Consider the following 24698-nt stretch of genomic DNA (forward strand, 5'->3'; position numbering starts at 1 on the left):
GGCTAAAATCAACACAAGAAACAACAGGTATTTGTAAGGATATGGAGAAAAGGGAACATTCATGCACTGTTGGTGGAAATGCAAACTGGTACAGCCACTGTGTAAAAAAGTATGGAGTTTCTCAAAAAGATAAAAATAGAACTACATTATGATCCAGCAATCCCACTACTGATATTACCCAAAGAACACAAGAACACTAATCCAAACATAGGACATGCATGCCTATGTTTATAGCAGCATTATTTACAATAGCCAAGAAAGCAGCCCAAGTGCCTCTCAATTGATGAATGGATAAAGAAGATATTATATATATGTATATATATATAAAATATATAATTATATATAATATGATATTATTCAGCCATAAAAAGAATGAAATCCTGCCATTTGCGATGACATAGATGGAGCTAGAGAGTATAAGGCTAAGTAAAATAAATCAGGGAAAAACAAATACCATATAATTTCACACATTAACTCATATGTGGAATTTAAGAAACAAAACAAGCAAGCAAAGAGACAGAATAAAAGAGAGAAATCAAGAAACAGACTCTTAATATAGAGAACAAACTGATGGCAACCAGAGGGGAAGTAAGTGGGGAGTTGGGTTAAATAGGTAATGGAGATTGAGAAGCACACTTGTCAAGATGACCACTGGGTGATTTTGTTTTTTGTTTTTTGTTTTTTGTTTTTTGTTTTTGTTTTTGTTTTTAGATTTTATTTATTTATTCATGAGAGACACACAGAGAGAGGCAGAGACATAGGCAGAGGCAGAAGTAGGCTCCTTGCAGGGAGCCCCATGTGGGACTCCATCTCAGGACCCTGAGATCATGCCCTGGGAGGAAGGCAGATGCTCAATCCCTGAGCCACCCAGGCATCCCAGCACTGGGTAGTGAATGGAAGTGTTGAATCACTATATTACACACCTAAAACTAATATAACACTGTATGTTAACTAACTGGAATTAAAATAAAAACTTTTTTAAAAAGGTAAGTCATAAATGTTTATGCAATCCTTTTGTATTGTTCATAGGAGTGTAAATTGTTGCAGCCTCTGTGGAAAACAGCCCAGAATTTTCTCAAAAAATTAAAAATAGAACTATCATACAACCTGGAATTTACCTCCGGGTATTTATCTGAAGGAAACAAAATCATTATCTTGAAAAGATATTTGTCCTCCCATGTCCAATGCACCATTATCTACAATACCCAAGACATGGAAAAAACCTAACTACCTGTCAAGGGATGAATGAATACAGAAAACATGGTTTATATATATTTAAAATGGAATATTATTCAGCCATAAAATAATCCTGTCATTTTCACCCACATGGATACCCTGAGCACATTATGCTAAGTGAAATAAGTCAGAGAAAGACAAATACTATATGATCTTACTTATATGTGGAATCTTTTAAAAAAATGAACATATAGATATAGAAAATGGATTGGTAATTGCCAGAGGCAGGGAGTGGGGATTGAAGGGTGAGGGAATTGCATGAAGGTGGTCAAAAGATACAAACTTCCAGTTGTAAGATAAATAAGTCTTGGGGTACCTGGGTGACTCGGTCAGTTAAGTGCCTGTCTTCAGCTCAGGTCATGGTTCCAGGGTCCTGGAATCAAGCCCCACTGGGCTCTTTGCTCAGTGGGGAGTCTGCTTCTCCTTCTCCCTCTGTCCCTTCCCTTGCTTGTGTTCTGTCTCTCTCTCTCTTAAATAAATAAATAAAATATTTTTTAAAAAGATAAATAAATCTTGAGGATATAATGCACAGAATAGTGACTCTTTTTTTTAAGAGAGCAAGAGAAAACAAAATAGTAATGAACTACACTTAAAAAACAGTGTGTCCTGCTCCTGTTCCTCCAATAAAAAGGTGCCATGAGGGGATTAGATGTGCAAGAATTTTATTAGGGGAAATATATGCATGAAAGGAAAGAGGGAGGAAGACAGGAAAGGCAAGGAGAGTCATTAGACCAAGATGCAAGGTACAATCAGATACTTGATAAATAATTATCAAAGAAATTAGAAGCTTCTTGAAGAAATTAAGTCATGGGGCAAAACAAATGAGTTCTAGCCACACAACTTCTTATAAACAATGACACTAAAGAATTCTAGTGAGGAAAAAGATCTTAGATATAAACTATCCTGGGTCATAGTTATGAGAGCAAGGCTTTGATAAGGAACATGAGCTTCCTAGGGCCTGTGTTGGGAACAGCCACGAGTAACTAATTTACTTGAGTGGTCAGAAGCAGACAAGTGCAAAGACGGTGAGCAGGAGGTGTAGATGAGGAGACAAGCCAAGTCAACACAGGGTTGATTTACCAAGTCTGAGGAGTTATAAATAGGAGATGAGTCAAATATTCAGTAGCCCAGAAAATCAGGAAAAAGAGCTAGGTGGACTGAAACAAAACAATTCAAAGCTCACGTGGTAAATAAGGCAAGTGTTTTAGGGATTTTTTTTTTTTAAAGATAGCTTTTATGGTATAGGAAAAAAGCCAGCTTGTTTTACATGTTATTGATAAAGCCCATAAAGATGAAAAGATATGCTTAGTTCCACACAAATAAACACCATTAGAATAGTTGGTGTGATAAGTAGTCATCACAAAGTTTTATTAAAGACTGGCCATGGGGTCCTCCAATCAAGTCTATGAAATGTGTTTAGAATAATACGTGTTCTGTGTGCTGTATTTAAAGACTTTCAAGGATTGCTCTGAGTAATGCATTTCAATGTGAGTGAAAAGATTAAGATGTAAGAAAAGAAGGCAAAAACCTTTAAGGGTTGGCACAAAACACAAGGAGATTAAAAATTAAAGCCTTGAAACCATTTTTATAATATTGATTTGCTGCATTGGAGAGTACAGCATTAATTGTAACTCAATCCAAGTTTAATCAGGGATAATGTGCATCCATCAATTTAAGAATTTAAACATGTTCTGGCAACGTTTTCTCAATACTTGAGGTTTATCCAAAAAGTAAAATGTACCTTCTCCCAAGAATTTTTCCTATTACTGATTGTATTTTTAAAAATACTATGATTCTGTGTCAAATGTACACAATTGATCAGAGCAGGAGAAAACTGGAATTTGAGGAAATCTAGTAGGAAGTTTTTAAGCAACTTGAAGCTGTTGCTTAAAGTCCTGTAAGAGATTATGACAGTCTAAAAAGGACACATTAAAGTGTCAAGGGGATAGAAAGAAACCAGACTTAAAGATATGTAAGTGGAAGGAGGATCAGGACTTGGTGATTGCTTGGGTGAGAAGAGAAAGGATCAGGTGTTACAGGGGTAGGTGGTTTGGGCAGCCATGTAGGTGGTCTATCTCTAGGGCATCCTATATTGGTAGGCAGCTGACTACAGGGCCCAGAGATTCTTCCCCCCATGGAAATTTGCAGATTTATGCTCTCTCAATCTTTTTTTTCTCAAACTCACAGGGGACTCACCACACCTAACATGCTTCTCTACTCCTCCTTATGCTCCATTCATCCCCCCCGCCCCCCAATACTTCTAAAGGATCCAAGGCTCATGCTTATCTTGAAAGTCCTCATAAAATCATCCCTTTCATATTTTCTCCTTCCTCCTCATTCTCAACAGGCCAACTAAAATAGCCACCTACAAACACTGTCTTGCACAGGAAGAAGCCATATACACACAGAGCCCTGTTTCCATTCATGTCTCCTTGGGAGCATTTCTTTCTCCTTCTTTTATTAACCCTATTATCATCTAAAACCACAACACAACAACTCAACACAAAAACAGAAGTTGCAGAGTGGTTCAATTGCATCTGACAAATTTAAATTCCGAATTAGAATGCCACAGTTTCCACACAAACGATGGGTAGGCTCTCATTTTTACTTTGGGCAATTTAAGGAACTTTTTAAGTGATCTTTTTGTAAAACAAAGTAATAATCTTCCACAAAAGTGAATCAAAATCTCAATCTTTAAGGGGAGGTGGGAAGAAACACTGCTTGCAACTTTTAGAAGATAGCTCCCTTTTCTTTCTTTTTTCTTTTTTCTTTTGATAGCTCCTTTTTCTAATTCCCATTTCATTATATAAAATATGTCCCAATGATTTATGATAAATATATTTTAACATATTGTCATCATATTATATACAGTTGACCCCCAAATGATGTGGAGGGTAGGGGCACTGACCCTCATTGCATATGTAATTTATAAATCCACATATAGCACTCGATTCCCCCCAAACTTTACTACTAATAGTCTAATATTGACCAGAAGCTTTATTGACAACATAAACAATCAACACATATTTTGTATGTTATATATATTATATACTATATTCTTACAATAAAGTAGGCTACAGAAAATACAATGTTATTTAAATTCTTAAGGAAGAGAAAATACATTTATAGCACTGTTGTAAAAAATCTGCTTATAAAGAGACTTGTGCAGGTCAATCCTGTGTTGTTCGAGGGTCAACTGTACAGGAAAGTAGAAAAAAAGTTAAAGTCTTAGAAGAGAAATCTCTTGTCTATACCAGTTAGGATTACAGAGATGCTAGTACTGGTTTGAACATGAAGGAAGATTATTTTTCTGTCATCTCCAAGTCTGGAAATGGGTATTCCAAGGTTACCGTGCGGGATCTGCCCTTCAAATTCTAGTGACCCTTGACTCCATATAGCCAGTCACTCTGTGATCTCTAGGCTATGGGCTCTGCTCTCCCGGTCCAAAATAACATCACGAGGTCTAGGTTTCACTTCCATATTCTGGACAGAAGGTTGGAGGAAGAGTCCCCCTAAAAGGAAAGTGTGTAAAACAGGCAATCTTTTAGGAATTGAATTTAGGAATAATTGCAAGACTTTCACTAGTCAGAACCTGGCCATATGTCATGCCAAGGCATAAGAGGGGCTGAAAAAAGTGGTCTCTTTTCTGGATGGCCACCTGCTAGCAAAAATATGCAGTTTCTATTACTAAGGAAAAAGGGGAAAATAGATTTGGGGGAGATAACCAGTAGTTCCACCACAGATTAAACTTCTGAATATTTCCTTAAAATAGATTTCTAGGTTACTGAGTTAAAATGCATATACATATTTAAAGCTTCTAGCTGAAACAGCTAACCACTCATCAAAATTGACATTCTTCTCTTCTCTCTGGGCACACAGACTATATTTCCCAGTCTCCCTTGCAGTAAGATATGGTCATTACTGAATTGTGCCTACTGTGATTTGAGCACAAGCGACGTGTGTCGTTCCCTTGCCTGGTCCTAGAAAACTGCATATTTCCACCTTCCTAGCTTCTCAGAACAGAGATATGCCTCAAACAAACTTGGCAGCCACAAATTAAAGATGGCAGAGTTGACAGCTCCTGTTCTCCCATCTAGTATTTATTACATGACAAGAAATAAAGTTTTTAAGTTATTTTCTTTTTGGGCAATATTTTTGGTATAAGGATTAATTAATCTACATTAACAAGATCATGTAAACAAATACTGTGAGATTATTTCTAGAAAGATTTTTATCAATTTCCATCCCATCAAGAGAGATGTACAGACCTCTCTCTCTCCCTTAACACAGTGAGTATTATAATTAAATAAATGTTTGCCAATTTGATAGAAAAACACCTCACCATCCTGTATACATTTCTTTGTTTTATTGTGAGGCTGAACATTTTGAAATGTTTACTATTTGTGCAACTTTGCTCGCCTCCTTTTGGTTGCAGTCGCAAAGTCAGTATTTTTTAGATGATTTATTTATTTTTGTTAGATTAATAACCCTAGTTGTCAAGATTGACCCTACCCTGGACAAAGCCAGCATATGAACCTTCATCCATCTTAATATAACCAATAAGCTAACGATTTGATCATTTGTTTTGTAAAGCAAAAAGAAATCAGCCTAAAAGGACAGGAATTAAGCTGGAGATTGAGAGACTTGTTTTCAAGTCAAACAGTAAATAGCCAGAAGAGTCCAAACCCATGTACTTCCAGCTGTAAAGATTTTAAAGTCCTTCATTCTTACTTAAGTCTTACTTAAAGTCTTCATTACTTACTTAATTAGTAAGTAATAAGAAAGCTTGTGTTTTTCATCTCATGCTTATAGACTGGGCTTGAAGTTTATCTAACGGTCTGTAACTATTCCTTATCTATCATCTGTTAATGATTCAAAGAATACCTTGTAATAAAATCCTGGTTTCTGGAATTCTTTACATATGCATGAGACAGTTCTTCATAACTCTTCCTATCCCTGATTCTCCTTTTTATCACACACTACAACCTGCTCAACAGCAAATATTATTAGATACTACTTATAGATTTCTGTAGTAATTTATCCCCACCCATAATACTTTTCACTATTGGGCCTTGGTGTATTTTAGAGCCTTTCTGGGGGATGGGATGGGGACATAAACTGATTGTAGAATGAGACAGAGACATAACTTAAATACCATGTTGTAGGTTGTATTTGTTTCTGTTTGCCATATATCTACAGTCTGCCCCTCTGGGTTCTCTTTTCACTCTTCTCCAGCCAGCTCTCTGCTTCTCAGCTGTGGTGGTTGACGGTAACACAGTCTTTGTGTTGAGGTCAGCTCTGTCAGTGGGAGTTCCAGGGGGAGAGAAAAGAGCTAGGTTGGGGTGCTTATTCTCCTGGTTCTTTCCCTGTGTCCTACAACAGATCCACTTATAGTAATCTCTCTCCTTCCCATCCCTTCTCCATCCCTCCATCTCATCAGGTCTAGAGATGTAAAAACTGTGCTATGACTAGTCTTGTGTTTCTGAAATAATCTCTTGGTCTCCTCTATTTTGCCCACATTTTTGAATTAGATATAAATAAACCCTTCTCAAATTTTGAATGTGTCATCTATTTTCTGTTGAGATGCTGATTTATACTTACCTTGATGAAATATGTGTCATTGTTGCCCTGTTGCATAATAGTCACAAATTTCATTTTTCATTTTCATTCTAGTGAATTCATTTTAAGGAACTTTTTAACATTTGATAGTCATTAAGTGATAAGTAGCTTTCAGGAATGCAAAACCATATAGCTGTGTGTGTTCATACACACATTTAAAATATTTGTTGACTATATATTTATCATAGGTACAAATCAGAATCACCTGAGGAGCTTTCTTTAAATCACGATACTTAGGCCTTACCTCAGATTTACTGGCTAAGAATTTCTAGAGTAAGACTAAAACAAACATAGCTTTCAAAATCTTCATGAGCACTCCTATTTAAGATCTACTATATATGATATAGTCACAGAAACAAAGCTTCTACAAGAGTAACCACATGTTCAGCATCATATAGATGGCATTTAATAAACTATCTGTGTATGCTGAATAATAGCAATACATTTCACTTATAAAATAACGCCCATTCTAGGACATTTTTTAGATATCAATGATAAGGTAAAATCGATATCCTATCATTCCATAGGACAAGGCTCATTTCACTTAGTAGGAGGCCTTGATTTCACTTAGGCATCAATTTTGCAATAAAGATAAGGTAGCCATTTCAAGAACATTAGTGGGGGACTTTGAACTTAATGGCATGACATGTTCTCATTTTTGGGGAAAAGAGTCAAAATTACTAAATACCTAAGTAATCTGTCTTTAAGCATTTTCATGAATATTAGTAAGAGCTGTATACATCAATAGCAAATTAGAAGTTGAAGAAGAATGGATCAGTGATCTAGAGGACAGGTAATGGAAAGCAACCAAGTTGAACAGCAAAAAACCAAAAAATAATAAAAAATTAGAATAGGTTAAGAGATCTCTCTGAAATCATCAAGTGTAATAATATCCATATTACAGAATAAAGGCTATACATTACAAACCCACAGATTGAGGAAGGAAAAGGGAGAGAAAAGGGGGTAAAAAACTTATTTGAAGGAATAATATGTTAAAATCTCCCAAATCTTCAAAAGGATACAGCCATCTATGTCTAGAAAGCACAGAAAGCTCCAAACAAGATGAACTCAAGGAGGTCCACACAAGACACATACTAATTAAAATGGCAAATATTAAAGATAAAGAAACAGTCTTAAAAGCATAAAAAAAATCAGTCACATACAAGGGAAAGCCCATTAGGCTATAAATTGATTTTCAGCAGAAGCTTTACATGGCCAGAAACTTTGCATGATGCATTCACAGTGAAGACAGGAAAAGACCTACAACTATGCTATCCAGCAAGGTTGTCATTATTAGTTGAAGAAGAAAAAGCATTTGACAAAACTTAACATCTGTCATGATACAAATTCGACAAAGTGGATTTAGAGGAAAGACATCTCAACATAATAAAGGCCATACATTACAAACCCACAGCTAACATTATACTCAATGGTGAATAACTAAAAATTTTTCCTATAAGATCAGGAATGAGACAAGAATATTCACTTTCCCTACTTTATTTGAAATAATACTGGACGTGCTAGCCACAGCAATAAGACAGGAAAAAGGAATAAAAGACATCCAAATTGGTAAGGAAGAAGTAAAACTGTCACTATTTGCAGGTGAAATGGAATCATATCTGGAAAACCCTAAAGATTCCAGGAAAAAACTATTAGAATAAATGTATTCTGTATAGCTACAGGATCCACAATTTTTGTTATCTCTTAAATTTACATACAACTAAATAATGAAGTAGCAGAAAAAGAAATAGAGAAAACAATCTCATTTAAAATTGTATCAAAAATATACCACATCAGGGCATGTGGGTGGCTCAGTGGTTGAGCGTCTGTCTGCCTTTGGCTCAGGTCATGATCCCCAGGTCCTGGCATCAAGTCCCACATCAGTCTCCCTGTGAGGACCCTCCTTCTCCCTCTGCCTGTGTCTCTGCCTCTCTCTGTGTGTGTCTCTCATGAATAAATAAATAAAATCTTTAAAAATATATATACATCATCCTTAATGGATAATTTAATTATACACATACACACATATACATGCACTGGAATATTACTCAGCCATAAAAAGAATGAAATTTTGCCATTTGCAATGTCATGGACAGAGCTAGAGAATATTATGCTAAGTAAAATAAGTAAGAGAAAGACAATACTACATGATTTTGCTCTTATGTGGAATTTAAGAAACAAAACAAATGAGTTAAGGGACAAAAAAAGAGAGCAGTAAACCAAGAAACACTCTTAACTACAGAGAACAAACTGATGGTTACCAGAGGAGAGGTGGGTGGAGAGATGAGTTAAATAGGTGATGGGGCATAGGAAGTGCACCTTTCATGATCAGCACTGGGTGTTGTATGCAAGTGTTGAATCACTATATTGTACACCTGAAATAAATATTACACTATATGTTAACTGATTGGAATTTTAATAAAAACTAAAAAAGCTAAACTAAAATAAAATTGCATCAAAAATAATAAAATACCTTGGAATAAATTTAACCCAGGAGGTGAAAGACCTACACTCTGAAAACTATAAGACACTGACGAAAGAAACTGAAGATGACACAAACAAATGGAAAGACATGCCATGATCATGGATTGGTAGAATTAATACTGTTAGAAAGTCCATACTACCCAAAGTAATCTACATATTCAATGCAATCTTTGTCAAAATACCAATTGTGTTTTTCACAAAACTGTAACAAATAATTCTAAGATTTGTATCTAGTCACAAATGATCCTGAATAGCCAAAACAATCTTGAGAAAGAGGAACAAAGCCGGAAGTACCACAATTCCAGATTTTAAGCCTCTACTACAAAGCTATAGTAATCAACACACTAAGGTACTGCTACAAAAATAAACACAGATCAATAAACCAGATATAAACCCAAGCTTGTATGGTCAATTCTTCTACAACAAAGGAGGCAAAAATATACAATGGGGAGAAGATGGTCTATTCAATGAATGGTGTTGAGAAAACCAGAAAGCTATATGCAGTAGAAGCTGGGAAGGTGAGTCAGATTTTTGGCTCAGTACTTTACCAATTTGGGGTGAATTTCTTGGCTTTTACGTGCCTCATTTTTTCATCTATAAGATGGGGATAAAAATATATAACTTGTGCTCTTGTGGTGAAGACTAAATGCATAGTAGTCACTCGATCTTTTCCAAAAACTTACTCTTAATTTCATTGATTTTTTTCTATTGTTTGACTGTTTTCTATTTCACTGATTTTCATTTTTTTTAAGATTTTATTTATTTATTCAAGAGAGAGAGAGAGAGTATAAGAACAAATGGGGGTAGAGGCAGAGGGAGAGAGAGGGAAAGAATCTCAAGAAGACTTTGTGCGGGGCAGCCCGGGTGGCTCAGCAGTTTGGTGCCGCCTTCAGCCCAGGGCGTTATCCTGGAGACCTGGGATCGAGTCCCCCCGTCCGGCTCCCTGCATAGATCCTGCTTCTCCCTCTGCCTGTGTCTCTGCTTCTCTCTCTCTCCCTGTATCTCTCATGAATAAATAAATAAAATCTTAAAAAAAAAAAAGAAGACTTTGTGCTGAGTGGGGAGCCCAACTCTAATCGAGGTTCAGTCTCACCACCCTGAGATCATGATCTGAGCCAAAATCAAGAGTTGGACACTTAACCAACTGAACCACCCAGGTGCCTCAATTTTCATTCTTATTTTTATAATTTATTTCTACTTTGAACTTAATTTGCATTTTAAGCTGAAGTTTAAATTATTTCTTTTAGACTTTCTTCTTTCCTAATATAAGTTTTTAGAGCTATAATTTTCCCTCAGCAACTACTTTCTCTAAACCTTCTGACATTTGCAATAAACTTTTTCCCCCGTGCCCAGCACCAGGCTGCAAGATACAAATTCACCTCCCTCTCTCTTCTTTTCTTCCAGTCCAGGGGAGCAGAAAGGGGTAGAAGCAATGACACAAGGAGAGTTCCACAGGCCTGTGTCTGATTTTTAGCTTTATCCCGAGTAGCTCCTAGGTAAGAGCAAATTGCTACTGAGAAGTTTAGAAAATACAGATGAGCAGATTTAAATTCCATTCAGATATTCCTAACCAGGTGTGCTTTATGCACAATAGCTCAGAGGCCTGTGTGCTGTTGCAGAGGTTGCGGAGTGCAGGATTACTGAGCTGTTCAGTTTTGTGAGTCTCCTCCTGATGTGTCTTTTTTGGCTAAATCACAATCTGACCAACATGAAGCATCTGCCAGTTCTCCCAGCCTCTCGACCAAACAGCATCTAATATGTACCACATGAACCTGGGCCTCTGCGGAGGTCATTAGAGGAGGCTGAGCTCACGGCAGCTCTGATAGCCTGCAGCTTGAAATCTGAGTGTCTTTATTACTCAGGGGTGAACACCAGCCCATCAATGGAGAAGGGAACAGAACCTGGATATCCTGGGGCCTAATCTCATTCCTGTGCAGTGGTTGCTTGGTTTATTCCCTGGGTGTGACTAATTAAAATTCTCCTGCTGTGATTTTCTTTTCTAGGAGGCTGAGTCTGAATCTCAACTATAATTCTGACATCTTGCAGTGATTGCGCACTCAAAAATGCTCTATTTAAATTATTCAGGCAGCTATAAACTTCGAGTGGTTGCTTGTTCCTGCAGAAGCAGAAATTTATCTTTCTAAAAAAAGAAGTAACAAATAATTCCCTTATTTTACATTTTTGGTTAAATATTTATATTAGAGCTATTTTTTGCCATCATATTACTGAGAAAGTCTTCTAATACAGCTTCTTTTGTTAGCAAACTTATATGTGCATCCTACTCCCTTGACCTTACTGTATTGTGCCTTACAGGTATTTTTTAATATAAATAAGCATTTGTTTTAGTCCCTGAGACATTCTAAGATAATTAAGTGACAAAATTTTTAAAAATGGTCCAATTAGTTGGTTCACACAATAAACACTGAATAAGCTATTAGCCTAAATTTTCCATCTTCCAACTGGTGACTATTGCAGCATATAGACAAAACTTAAGCTTCCTGATTTATCAACTTATGGTATTTATTCAGCAAAACTGAGTGCCTGCTAGGCTATTATTAGCCCTGGGACATTGTTTCACACAAATGCGAAGTCACTGCTTTCATGGACACCTGACCAGTAGTAGATAAGTAAACAAGCAAATTAAAGAAGAAAATATCAATTAATGGTAAGTGCTTCTGGGTAACTGAAGTAATGGGATGCAGTGGAGAGTTCCTGGTAGGCTAGTTTAGGAATCCAGCCAGGTGAAGACCTGGGCCTGTAGGAGAATTCCAGATGAGTGAACAGGTACAGCAATGTTCTTGAGGCAGGAATGCATGTGGCTGAACCAAGTCCAGTGGCTCATTCACTCATTCACTCAACCAAAGAGTGCAGTCAAGGGTATCCCAGCTTCTGTCCTGGAGTCTGATTTATCTACAAATTTAGGGAAGTCCCTCTTAGTTCTAACTGTCAGCCTTTAGCCCTCAAACGCCTAGGGTCATACTCACCCACTTCTCCATCTGTGGTTCTTTTGGCTCCTCAGTGGGAAATCTCTACATAATCAGGGCTTGCTTGGCTCAGCCACTATGCATCTCCCTCCTTGCTTTTCCAAGAAGGTCTCTGTTTACACACTTCAATGCCTGGCACCCGTTGGTTGTCAGGTTCATTCACTGGACCCTCAGCCAAGCTTCTCCATTTAGCTTTCTCTCTCTTTCTTCACAAATCTATTACTGCCAGTCCCATTCCATTTACTTTGACATGGATTGTGCTAAAATACTGAGGATAGAAGAGATTAAAAGCACAGAGCTTCAGAGTTGAAGGAGAAGTCGGCATTGTCCTTTGTGAGACATGTTGTGGTTTCTGTGGCCAAGGCCCCTGATGCTTTGCTCTAAAGAGCCTGCACAGGGAAGGATCTGGAAGCTGTTGAGATTCTCAGTATTTCCAGCCTAATTCTTTTCTAAGTGTTTCAAGTTGTGCCATACTCTGGTTGCTCAATGCCTAGACTATGTTTCTGAAACGTTTATAATAAAGCACCAAGCCTTTTCTGAAAATTCCTGGGGAGCTTCTAGATTTGTTCCTTGGTCAGCACAGCACCTAAGGTTTCTTCCTTTGTCTTGACTATGTGGCTTTTGAAGGTTTCTTCTCTGGAAAACTTGATGAAAAGGAGATATGATTGTTAGCCACAGACCTTTTACAGGCAAGCAGGCCTTTGTTTTTAAAATATCTCTGGAATCCATCCACTTCATTCCCTTCACCACTACTCCAGTCTACCATCTCTTCTCACCAGGACTATAGCACTAGACTCAAAACTGGTCTCCCTTCATTCAATCTATTCTCCACTCAGCAGCCAGAGTGTCTGCTTCAAAATGCAAGTCTGATTTTGCCCTGTCCATACTTAAAACCTTCTAGTGGTGTGCCTTTGCTCTAAGAAAAAGATAAGATGGATAAATTCCTCCATGTTCTGGCCTCGTCATCTCCGTGGTCATCCTTCCAGACCTGTTTCCTTGCTGTGCCATCTTGGGCAATTTACTCGACATCTCTGGGCTATATAGTTCCTTTCCCTATAAAATAAAGAGAACAGCACCTATTGGCAATTGGGGTCATGTGTGCAAAAGGTCGGCACATGTGTGGGAGGCATAGGCAAAGAGGAGACAATTATGGTAACTCCATGTGGCTCCATGTGGTTCCTCATCTCAGCAGATCCAGAGCTAAGCAGTCATTTCTCTCGGGGCCAAGGACCCATTTCGTTTGGAATTGCTCTGGAAGCCCATAGCTTCTGACCCTACCAAGTGAATCCTCAGGGCTTCAGAGTTTCCAAAATGGAGGAGGTGGTCCAGGCTGGAAAGATGATGGAGGAGAGAGGGCTGCACCTGGTTACAGTCATGGTACATCAGCCCACTGCTTAGTGGCCTTGTTCTCCTTGGGTCTACTGCCTCCAGATTGCCAGAGAGGGCCCCTCAAGTGCAGTCCTTGGCCTTCAGGGTAAGCAGTCATCTTGGTACTGCAAAGTCATTTGTTATTTTAGACCATGTCAAATAGCCTTGAAAAGTTGATTAATCGCCACTCGAGTTTCAAGGATGGTAGTCTATGCTACTTATCAAGGATAAGCTCTTTGGTCCTAGGTGGACAAATTTCCTCTAGCATTTTATGGCCTCCTAGTTTACCCATTTCAGCTTATTTCTTGAATTGGAGCTAATGAACTCTAGCTTAAAATAGCAGTGGGTGGCCAGTGTTCTGGTGACGCCTGACCTGCCAAAGGAGAGCACCCATAAGCAGCCAGTCCTAAAGCTGGTAGGGACTCTGCAGGAGGTAGAAGTCATGGTTGTAGTACTGTGTAGATACTTACTCATGAGAGCCAGGTGCAGAATTTCACTAGGACACCGTCACATCCTCATGCATTAAGTGCAAGGTCCTCTGTTTGCCTTTTTTAAAAATTCAAATTTATTTAACATATAGTGTTATATTAGTTCCAGGTATATAGGATGGTGATTTAACAACTCCATGCATTACTCAGTGTTCATCATGATAAATGTACTCTTAATCCCCATCACCTATTTCACCATCCACCCACCCACCCACCCACCTGTCCTCTGTATTTAAGACTTTGTCAGTGCTTGCCTTTAAAAAAAAAAACTCCAGCACTGTCTACTTGCCAGACACTGTCTAAGCACTTTATGCATAATAACTCAATTAATCTTTACCACATATCTATGAAGTAGAAACAATCAGGACTCTTACTGTACAGATGAGGAAAGAGCCACTGAGCAATTAAATGATTTACCCAAGATCACTTAACTAATAAATGACAGGAACTGATTCCAGAGCCCACACTTATAATCTAGCCACCATCTAGACTGCCTGACCACGTGGACTGAACAAGTTGGTAAGTTTATAAAACACTCACAACAGTACCAACAGTGCCTGTCCCAGAGTGAATACTCAACAAATGCGCTTTCATTTGTGTAGCAGCACCACGGAGTAATGATGAGAAGGATGGGCTCTGAGCCAGGCAGGCAGCTCTGCCACCAGATATGGGATCTTGGCAGGCCACGCAACCTTGTTTTCTTTCAGATACCTCATCTCTGAGCTGGGAATAATAATGGCACCTATTTCCCAGAGTCATTGTTATTATTAAATGAGTTAATATTTGTCAAGCACTTAGGACAGAGCCTGGAGCTTACTAGATGCTGCATTTGCTAGACCACACAGAAGTACACATGTGCAAGTATGCAACAGGGCGGGTCTGTGTCCTTAAAGACTTGGATTTCAAGTCTTGGTTCTTTTATACTGTCTGGGTCACCTTGGATAAATAACCTGCCTATCTAACCCTCAGTTTTTTTACCTATAGAATAGAACCGAAAATACCTTCTATACAGCTATTTGAGAATGAAACAAGATAAGGTACACATGAAAGCACAGAATTAGGCACATGTTGGGTGCTTAGTAAATGCTTTTTCTTTCTCTTTCCCCTAGTAGGCCTCTTCTTGTATTTAATAAACACATAAGCTAATTTCTACTCTCAAAACAGTGCTCCTGTCTCATCAGAAATACTCTTTTTTTTAAGATTTTATTTTTAAGTAACCTCTACACCCAATGTGGGGTTCAAGCTTACAACCCAAAGATCAAGAGGCACATGCTCCACTGAGTGAGCCAGCCAGGTGCCCCAGCCATGCTCTCCTGTTCCCTGCTTTCCGCCTCACTCTCTCATCAGCCACCCTGGGAACACTTCCAGCTTGAACTTTCTATAATACTTACTCTGGCGTCCTTGGAAATTCTTAGAGATGTCTAATTACAGCAGTCTTGAATTTCTAAGGGGCCAAAGTAGACCACAGGTCAGTTGCCATTTTCCCAGACCTTTCCACACTGAGAGGACAGGACAAGTGCGTGTGTGTGTGTGTGTTTGTGTGTGTGTGTCCCTTCCAGACAGGTGTGGGCCCTATCCTGACCCTTCTGGACATGCAAATTCTGACTCCAGTTGTCAGTGGAACCCACGTGGGATCCTTCTAGTGCCAGTCTCTCCTCTGATTCTGTCTATAGGAATGATTTACTTTGGACATATAAAAACATCTAAAAGAATTAAGTAAGGAGAACTGCTGTTTCTTTGATACCCGTTTCAATTTGCCAACATGCTGTATGCTCCTCATTCAAGGACCATATCATCTTCTTATCCACCAATCACATTCAGCAGTTAGATCCCTACAATTATCAACCCCATTTAACCTGAGATGATTCACTTATTGAGACTTTAGGCTGAGACATACAAGGAGTAAGGTTCCCAAACCTAGATGAGCGTTGGAATCTTCTGGAATACTGGAAAAATCAGGGTGAGTTATCATTCCACACCTATATTCCATACCTGGAACATAGAGGTGGAAACTATATTCAAATGCTGGCCCTAGAGAGGCCATGGCCCTCTCTGCCTTGTGATTTTACCTGTACATTGATCATTGCACTTGCCCTCCTGTTTACTGGTATCATTGTGAGGATGACAGGTGGCTGAGAGGTACAAGCACTTGCCACAAATACGGGCATTTCCAGCTCCCTCAGTCATGTGTGTACCCCCTAGCTTGGCTCTCAGTTTGTTAAATTTTAGGGTTGTTTGTGACATTGGAGCAGGGACGTAATCACCAGCGTTTCCCAGCAATCTATTGAAATTAAGTTCAATGACTCCAGGTAGCTCTCTAAACACATAGAACTATGGAAACTTTGGTCACAGTAACACATTTTGGGGGGAAAAGCATCTGCCTGAATAACTGAATTTCACCTTTGTTTTCATCTTGACTGGGCACAGAGTTTGCATTCTCAAGAATGAAGCCCGAAAGAGGGGGGTTTCAAGTCAAGTAAGAACATTTGCTTGACTAGTTTTTTTTTTTAAGATTTTATTTATTTATTCATGAGAGACAGAGAGAGAGAAAGAGAGAGAGAGAGAGAAAGAGGGGCAGAGACACAGGCAGAGGGAGAAGCAGGCTCCATGCAGGGAGCATGGCGTGGGACTCGATTCCAGGTCTCCAGGATCATGCCCTGGGCTGAAGGCGGCGCTAAACCGCTGAGGCACCCAGGCTGCCCTTGACTAGGTTTTCTAATGCAACACCTCTTTTCTTCCCTTGCTTCCAGTCTTTATTTCTTGACTGTGGTTCTTTTACTTTCTTTTTGAAAAATTAGCCCTTTTATATCTGAGGCTTTCAGGTAAGGCTCCTGCAAATCCTGTTTGGAACTAAGTTGCTTTAAGAAATGTGTAACAAGCTGTGTCCCCCAAACTCAGCTCCTACTGGAGCTGGATCTTAATTACAAGAGACATAAAACAGTGTTATCAGATTTATTCAAATGTACTCTATGGATGCTCCAACCATACATCCCTACATCAAGCTTATTGCCAAAGTCTGGGATTCTTCAGTGATTTTCTTACAGATATTGGGCATGATAGCCCTGTCACTAATGTGGCACCTGGCACTTTTCCCCTTACCTGCTGCTGTTTACTGGGTTCTCCATTGCTGCTGACACCAAAAGTGGCCTTTTGAGGCATCAGCTCCATGATGGGGTTTACCACTACACCAGCTGTGCCTGTGCAGAGTGAAGTACACTAACATCTGCCTGGCTCTGGGCTGCTGCTGTGGCTGCTGCTGCTTTTTTTGTAAACTAGGGATATTTGAGTGAAGATCTATTTTAGTTTTTACTTGCCTTTTTATTCCAATGTCCTCACCTTAGGACTTAGGCACAAGTTCCTGGGTACTAGGTCAGAACACATCTGAGTGATAGTCACTATGCTGTTTCCAAAATCCTACAAGGACCATGCCAAAGCACACCCTAATCCTAGTCCATTGCAAATGAACCTTATGTAGGTATCTTCCCTTTTGTCTCCCTGTGGGCTGAGGGACTGCTACCCCTCAGGAACATAGGCCCACAGTAGGCACACCCCACAAATCATTTAGGCATCCTCAGACTTCAATCTAGATCCTAATGACGAATGGGCCCAGACCCCAGATGCATTGTAATAAACGAATAATTGGACAAATTAATGAACAGAAGAGTGATAAAGGAAGAAAAGGGAAAAAAATAGAAAGTAAAAAAAAAATAGTTAAAGATTTGGGAAAGCTGATCTTAATCCCAGTTCTAAACTCCTCTCTCTCAGTCAGTCATAGCAGGGTGGGGAAGGCAAAGGAAGAGAAGAGAGGAGATCCCACCACTCTGGTATCAGTAGCTAGGTGTAGAATAAAGAAATCATAAGCAAATTGGAGGGCTAAAGCTCCCTAAGACTGAATAAGGCCCTTTGCTCAGGCTTGGTTCTCAGGAAATTAGGAGCCTCTGGGGGAGGCAGGCAAACAGGAGCAAACTTTGACCCCTTGTCAATTTATCACTCAGATAAGAAATCTTTGATACTTGTTCTGGGATTTCCCCAGATCATCAAATGATAGTGATTTTTTTTTTTCCAAAGCATGAAAAAAATATATATGCTGCTTGGAAGTTCTGTAACTTCCTGGAATAAGGATTCAGATATCCAAGCAATTAATTTGAGTTGCAAGAGCCTCTTCAACACTGCCCCACAGCTTAGCAACCCCAAATTGGCACAGTGCCACCCACCAAAAGCTTGGAAAGAGTCAAAGAAGAGGAGGACCCAATGAGGCCCTCTTTGTCAACTTTTGTGGGGAGATGAGTCATCTTGTTCCCGAGAACAGAAAAGCCTGAGGAACAAGCCACTTACCTCCTTTGACCTTTTGCTTCATGTTCAGAAGATCTCAGGCTTCCATACACAGCTGGGTCAAGTATCTGGAAACAGGCCTCCATCATGGCCCATTCCACATTTGCAGAGCTGTCGGTATAAAATCATAAGTGACCATGAACATGGAGTGAGAACACACACCTGTGCATGGTCATCTTCACAGCCCGGCCTCAGCCTGGCTGCCATGAGGGGAAGGGTCAGAAGCGGGCCCCACCTTGGCCCCACCTTGCCACTCCTCCATCTGCCTGTTACTCATTTACTCATTCTGGCTTTGCACTCACTGGTCCTGCTGTAGCCTTTGCATGCCTCATCCTCCTTCCCTTACCAAGAGGTTACAGGGCCACTGAAGAAGAGATCCAGTGATCCAGTGTTAGGTGGTGTTTGATAGCTACTGGTGAATGAATAAATAATTATTTCTAAATATGCATGTTAAAAAAGAAACATTTTATAAATAATAATTTCTCTACCTCTATTTGCATTAAGGGGATGAAGATCAATAACTTTCCCAATAACTTGTTAAACTGAAGAGTTTAAGGAAGATAGTTTCTCATATTTGATTCCAGCATTAAAGAAAATTAAGAAGAGTTTTTATTTGGCCGGAGTGGGGGAGAGGGATGGTTGGGTAGGAAAGGGAGAGGCTTGGAGAAGGGGAGGAGTTCTCCTTGGTAGAGTGGGGGTTGACATCTACTGTTCTAACTTCACCCAAATAATTCCAAATGGCCAACTCCCAATTCTCAAGGCAGGCTTGATGGACGAATGTTGATACCTGACACCGACAACATGTGCTTCTCCCCAGGGTCTGCTGACTCTGAGCATGTTCTTCTTCCCCACTTCTAGGCTCTTAATGTTTGTGTCCCGCCCCCCCCAGAATTCATATGTTGAAACCCTAACCCTTAAAGATGACGGTACTCGGAGGTGGGGCATTCAGGAGGTACTTAGGTCTGAGGGCAAAGCTCTCACAAATGGGTTGAATTTCCTTATAAAAGAGGCCCCACAGAGATCCCAGACCCCTTCTACCATGTGAGTATGCAGGAGGCTCTGTCTATGAACCAGGAAGAGGGTTCCTACCAAACCCCAACCTGCTGACACCTTGATCTTGGGTTTCCAGCCTCCAGAACCATGAGAAATAAGTTTCTGTTGTGTATAAGCCACGTGGTCTCTGGCACTTTGTTGTGGCAGCCCCTGGATGGACTCTGACAACTATTACCTTTCTGTCTTCCTTTCCAACTCAAACTTTTTGTCAGACTGAAAAGCTAGTCTAGACCTACTTTCCTGATAGATTAAAGCTATCTTTGTTTCAGAACCTATAGGTACCTCCTTGCTAATACAGCTCCTTTGTTTAGAATTAGAAACAGGGGCTCCTATGACTGTCACAGCTCCACAGGTACATGGATAAGTGAATGAAGATGTTGCTTTGTGTTAATCAGAAAAATATTCTGAATCAGTTCTGGTTCTGAGAAGAAACCAAAGACAACTTAGAACTGAAGAATTCAGGAGAGTGTAAGGAACACACCATTTATGAAGATGTGGGCAGGATTTAGGGAAATCCATAAGACATGGCACAGCACCCTGGGGCTAGCAATGGTGGGAAGTCATTACCACCCCATCCTTGAGGAGCAAGAGGAGAGAATCCTGTGCTCAAAACCTGACAAGAGCTGTAGTTATGGGACTGTGACCCTCTGTAAAGGGAGAGAGACCATCAATGGCCACCCAGGAGAGAGGGAACTGAGAGAAATTAAAACTCTTCCCTTTCATCTTCTGCCAGTGTCTCCTATTGGTAGAACTAGACAGAAGGTGGGGTCGAGGAATGCAGTCCATGCAGGCCAGCCACCCAGGGAACAGAGGAGGGTGAAGGATGGGAACTGGATCCAGAGAGGCAAATGGAAAGCATCCAACATAGGGCCCCTTATTCTAGACCGATGTGGCCCTGGCCAGACACACCTTAGGAATATGCAACCACACTTCAGCCCCACTTACTCTCCTTGGGCAGACACCCTTTTGCAGGACATAGACTGCACAGCCATATGTGGAAGTCCCTAGAGCCTTTGAGGACCATACTCCTTTTCATGTGCAAAAATTTTATAAAAGGATCCCATGTCCCAAAGGTAAATCAAGAAAAATAAAACATTCCAAGTAGATGTCTCCTCCAATCATACTTCTACTCTTCTTCCAATTCTGTTCTGCTTTCTCCAAGAACTTCTTTCTTTTCTTCACCAAGTGACACAATCATCTACCCAGTCCATCTCCTCCCTTGTCTTCCACATTCAAACAAATGGTCACCAGCACATTGGTTCCCCTTTGGAAATCCATCACCTCTTCTCTATCCCTCTCATACTGCCACAGATCATTATTCTCTATCCTCACCACTGCAGTCATTTCCAACTTGAGCTCCCTGCACTCACATGTATCGAATCCCACTTTATGTTCCACTCTCACACCATGGTCAGAGGTATCCTTCTAGAAGGCACTGATAGGGTTGCATCATCCCACTGCTTAAAATCCTTCTGTGACTTACCTTTTTATCCTTAGGCAAGTTCAAAATGCATCAGTCTGACACAGAAGGCTCCATATGACCCTGCCCCACTAATTCCTGCAGCCTCATTGCTCACTACATCCTGCACGTTCTCTTTGCTCCTGCATGCTGATCCTCTTGCGATTCCTCCAAGGCACCATGTTCTCTTCCATCCCTAAGGCTTTGCTCAGGCCATTCTCTCTGCCTAACATGACTTCTCCCTTTCACACCATCTAACTAATGTCTATTCCTCTATCGAGGCATAGGTAAAGTAGCTCTTCTTTTTGGAAAACAGTCTTGGCCTTTTTCTCCTACCCTGCAAGATGACTTAGGTGTCCTTTACTCAGACTCATTTTCTGCACTCTGTTAACACCTCTGTGCAGCTCTCTTGATGGCATTTATGACACTTACTCTCACTGCTAATTTTCTGGTCTGTCACCCTCACTACCCTTGCAGTCCCATTGCTTACCACTGACTGGCTCTACCTATCATAGGGTCTGCAAGTGCTATTTGAAATGAAGTAGGTTGTAATGAAAGGAAACTTTCCCTGGTTGGTGTTGCCTGACTTCAATCCAGTTAATCTGTTATCATGTGTGACTATTGACTCTGTCAACCTGCCATGCCTCCTTTATGGTTTATGACTAAATGTAATTTGCTTTTCCCTGCTTTCCTTGTGGTTTATAAGGTTTTAAGACAGAGAGGACCCTTCTCACTCAAATTGTTTGAGTATTTTGTCAGCCACTGGACAAAACCAAAGGAAATTAAGCTCATTAATGAGGTCACATTCCATAGGCAAATAAACCTTTTCCCAGATATCTTCTCTTAAGGGCAAAAGTACCTCTTCTGCTACCATTTACTTCATTCACATTTATTATTATTATTATTATTATTATTATTATTTATAATAATAATAAATTTATTTTTTATTGGTGTTCAATTTGCCAACATACAGAATAACACCCAGTGTTCACCCCGTCAAGTGCCCCCTCAGTGCCCATCACCCATTTACCCCCACCCCCCGCCCTCCTCCCCTTCCATCACCCCTAGTTCGTTTCCCAGAGTTAGGAGTCTTTATGTTCTGTCTCCCTTTCTGATATTTCCTAACCCATTTCTTCTCCCTTCCCTTCTATTCCCTTTCACTATTATTTACATTCATTCACATTTAATTGAATGTGAAAGGAACCTGGAATGAGTGAGTGAAATATATTTTTTTAATCTTACATGGGTAGGAACCTTGTCTTGAGACAAGAACCTGGGATACCTCTGTATTCACTCCCTCAATCCTCTTACTTATTCATGTAATTCACATTTTTTAAAGATATTTTATTTAGTTATTCATGGGAGACAGAGAGAGAGAGAGAGAGAGAGAGAGAGAGGCGGAGACACAGGCAGAGGGAGAAGCAGGCTCCATGCAGGGAGCCCGATGTGGGACTTGATCCCGGGTCTCCAAGGTCAAGCCCTGGGCGTGAAGGCAGGTGTTAAACCGCTGAGCCACCCAGGGATCCCCTCACATTTGTTTTTTAATTGTGTGCCAAGTGTCTTCCTAGGGTTATAAACCAAAGATTGCCAAGACAGCAAAAGTGGCTAGTACTTGCACAAATGTTTGCCAGGTATAGAACACTTCCATGCAAGGCATCTGTCATTTAACTTTCACAGGCCCAAGAGGCAGGCATTGCTACTGCATTTGTTTTCCAGATGAGGGTATCAGATTCCTCAACTTTAAAAACTCTCTCATTATACCCTTCATTCCAGTCACTGCCTCATCAGCCAGCTCTATGAGGGACTGCCCAGCTTCACTCAGATACAACTCGACAGCATCTGTCCTTGGGTGTGCACTCCTGCTTCCTGCACTGGGGAGTTCCTGACATCTCAAATGGGCAGCCTGTTACATCTACTGGAAACTTAAATATTGTCAAACTTAGGAATGGCGGTGGGGGGGCTGTGCTTATATGGGCTCCCTCAGTCATCAGAGACCCATTTTATGGGGCTCCTCCCAAGGCTTAGGGGCCCATTGCTTGCAGCAGTGACCAACTCATAACTTATCATTGTGTTGGCTCTTCCTTATTCTCTGTTTCACATTTCCACTCCTTATACTTTCATCTCAAATAAACTACCTGTACATAGCCTTTATACCTCCAGCTCTGCTTCTAAGGAGCCTGGACTAAAATCATGGGCTTGGATAACTTTCCAAGTATCCCAGTTTTCACATGGAAGACTGTAATCCATAGTCAGGTCTTCTGACTCTCAAATACCATGTGTTTTCCCCTCTACCCTCCTCAGATTGAGATAACTATTAGTTTATGTAGAGGCTTAGATACAGAAATAACTAAGTACAAAAGAGAGATGTTAAGTCAAAAGTAGAAGCAAATGACTTTGGAGTACAGAAAAGAGCGATTGCTTGAATGAGGGTGAGTGTGTGGGCTGGTGAGGAAATGCTTCACAGGGCAGGTGGCCAGAGGCCTTTCCTTTTTTTTTTTTTAATTTATTTATGATAGTCACACAGAGATAGAGAGAGAGAGAGGCAGAGACATAGGCAGAGGGAGAAGCAGGCTCCATGCACCAGGAGCCCATCGTGGGATTCGATCCCGGGTCTCCAGGATCGCGCCCTGGGCCAAAGGCAGGCGCCAAACCGCTGCGCCACCCAGGGATCCCCCTAGAGGCCTTTCCTAATCACTCTCCACAGTAAGTCTCATCTGGTATTTTCTCTGCTAGCAAAGTCATTTCCTTCTTAGCACTTATCACAATGTGTATGTAATATTTGTTTCTATTTATTTATTTATTGTCTCTTTCCCTCAATAAGGCAGGTATCACGTGTTTATCACAATATCCTTCGCGTTGAGCACAGTGACTAGAACATATTTGGCAATCAATAAATTAACTGGAAATTTTTAAAAATCCATCTTAATTGATGAACAAACAAATCACCATTCATGAACAAATCAGTCAGTTAATGAATGGTATCACAGGCAAGGTGAAAATTTAAAGAAAGTCATGGAAGGGTATGAGAATACGACCTATCCAGAGAAAGGTCTGCAGTTGGTTATATAGGATGTATTTGTTTGGAAGCGTAGAGAGGCCAGAAATGGCTAAAGAAAGTATTTCTTACAGTGACATTGAGGCCATATAAGTATTTTAGCTGCGTTCTTTGTATGGGAAGATAATATCGTATTGGATGTATTGGAAGATAATATCGCCCAATAACTAGTTGTACAACTTGGGTTACACAGTGTAGTAAATGTGCTTTCTGCTCTGTCAGACAGTTGGGGTAGGTATTGGCAGGGCTTATTTGCAGGTGTGGGCTCTGGCATTGCAGGTATGCCTTGGGTTATCTGCTGCTGTTGTTGCCCATTGCATTTTTCGCATTTATGGATTGGCAGATCATGTCCTGTGCCCCACCTGCTGGCTGTACTTCTAGTTCTGCCTACCTCGGCCCTCTGAGGTAGCATATAATACCGGCCTCCAGACCCTTTGGAGGCAGCAGAAGGCAGAAGGCAGTATACAGATGCCTACAACAGGAGACAGTATAGGATACCTTCTAATACATTTATTCAAACATATATTACTGGCGTACTATGGGACAGACACTACGCTGGGCACATGTCTCTCCTGGTTGACTCATGGTTCTACGTACTCTGCACTGTTCAACTGCCTTGT

The 24698-nt window shown here is 40.3% G+C and overlaps 1 long non-coding RNA gene across 1 annotated transcript in view; it reads right to left on the minus strand.

Annotated features, from left to right (window-relative positions):
• Positions 1-18514: 18514 nt before the first annotated feature.
• The window catches only part of LOC140599106 (uncharacterized), a 172008-nt gene continuing 165824 nt past the window's right edge, over positions 18515-24698 (minus strand). Inside the window, exon 3 of the long non-coding RNA XR_012001844.1 lies at positions 18515-18622. This is a non-coding gene — a long non-coding RNA (uncharacterized lncRNA). The remainder of the gene's footprint in view (positions 18623-24698) is intronic.

Source organism: Vulpes vulpes, chromosome 5, assembly GCF_048418805.1.
Source record: "Vulpes vulpes isolate BD-2025 chromosome 5, VulVul3, whole genome shotgun sequence".
Classification (NCBI taxonomy): Eukaryota; Metazoa; Chordata; class Mammalia; order Carnivora; family Canidae; genus Vulpes; species Vulpes vulpes.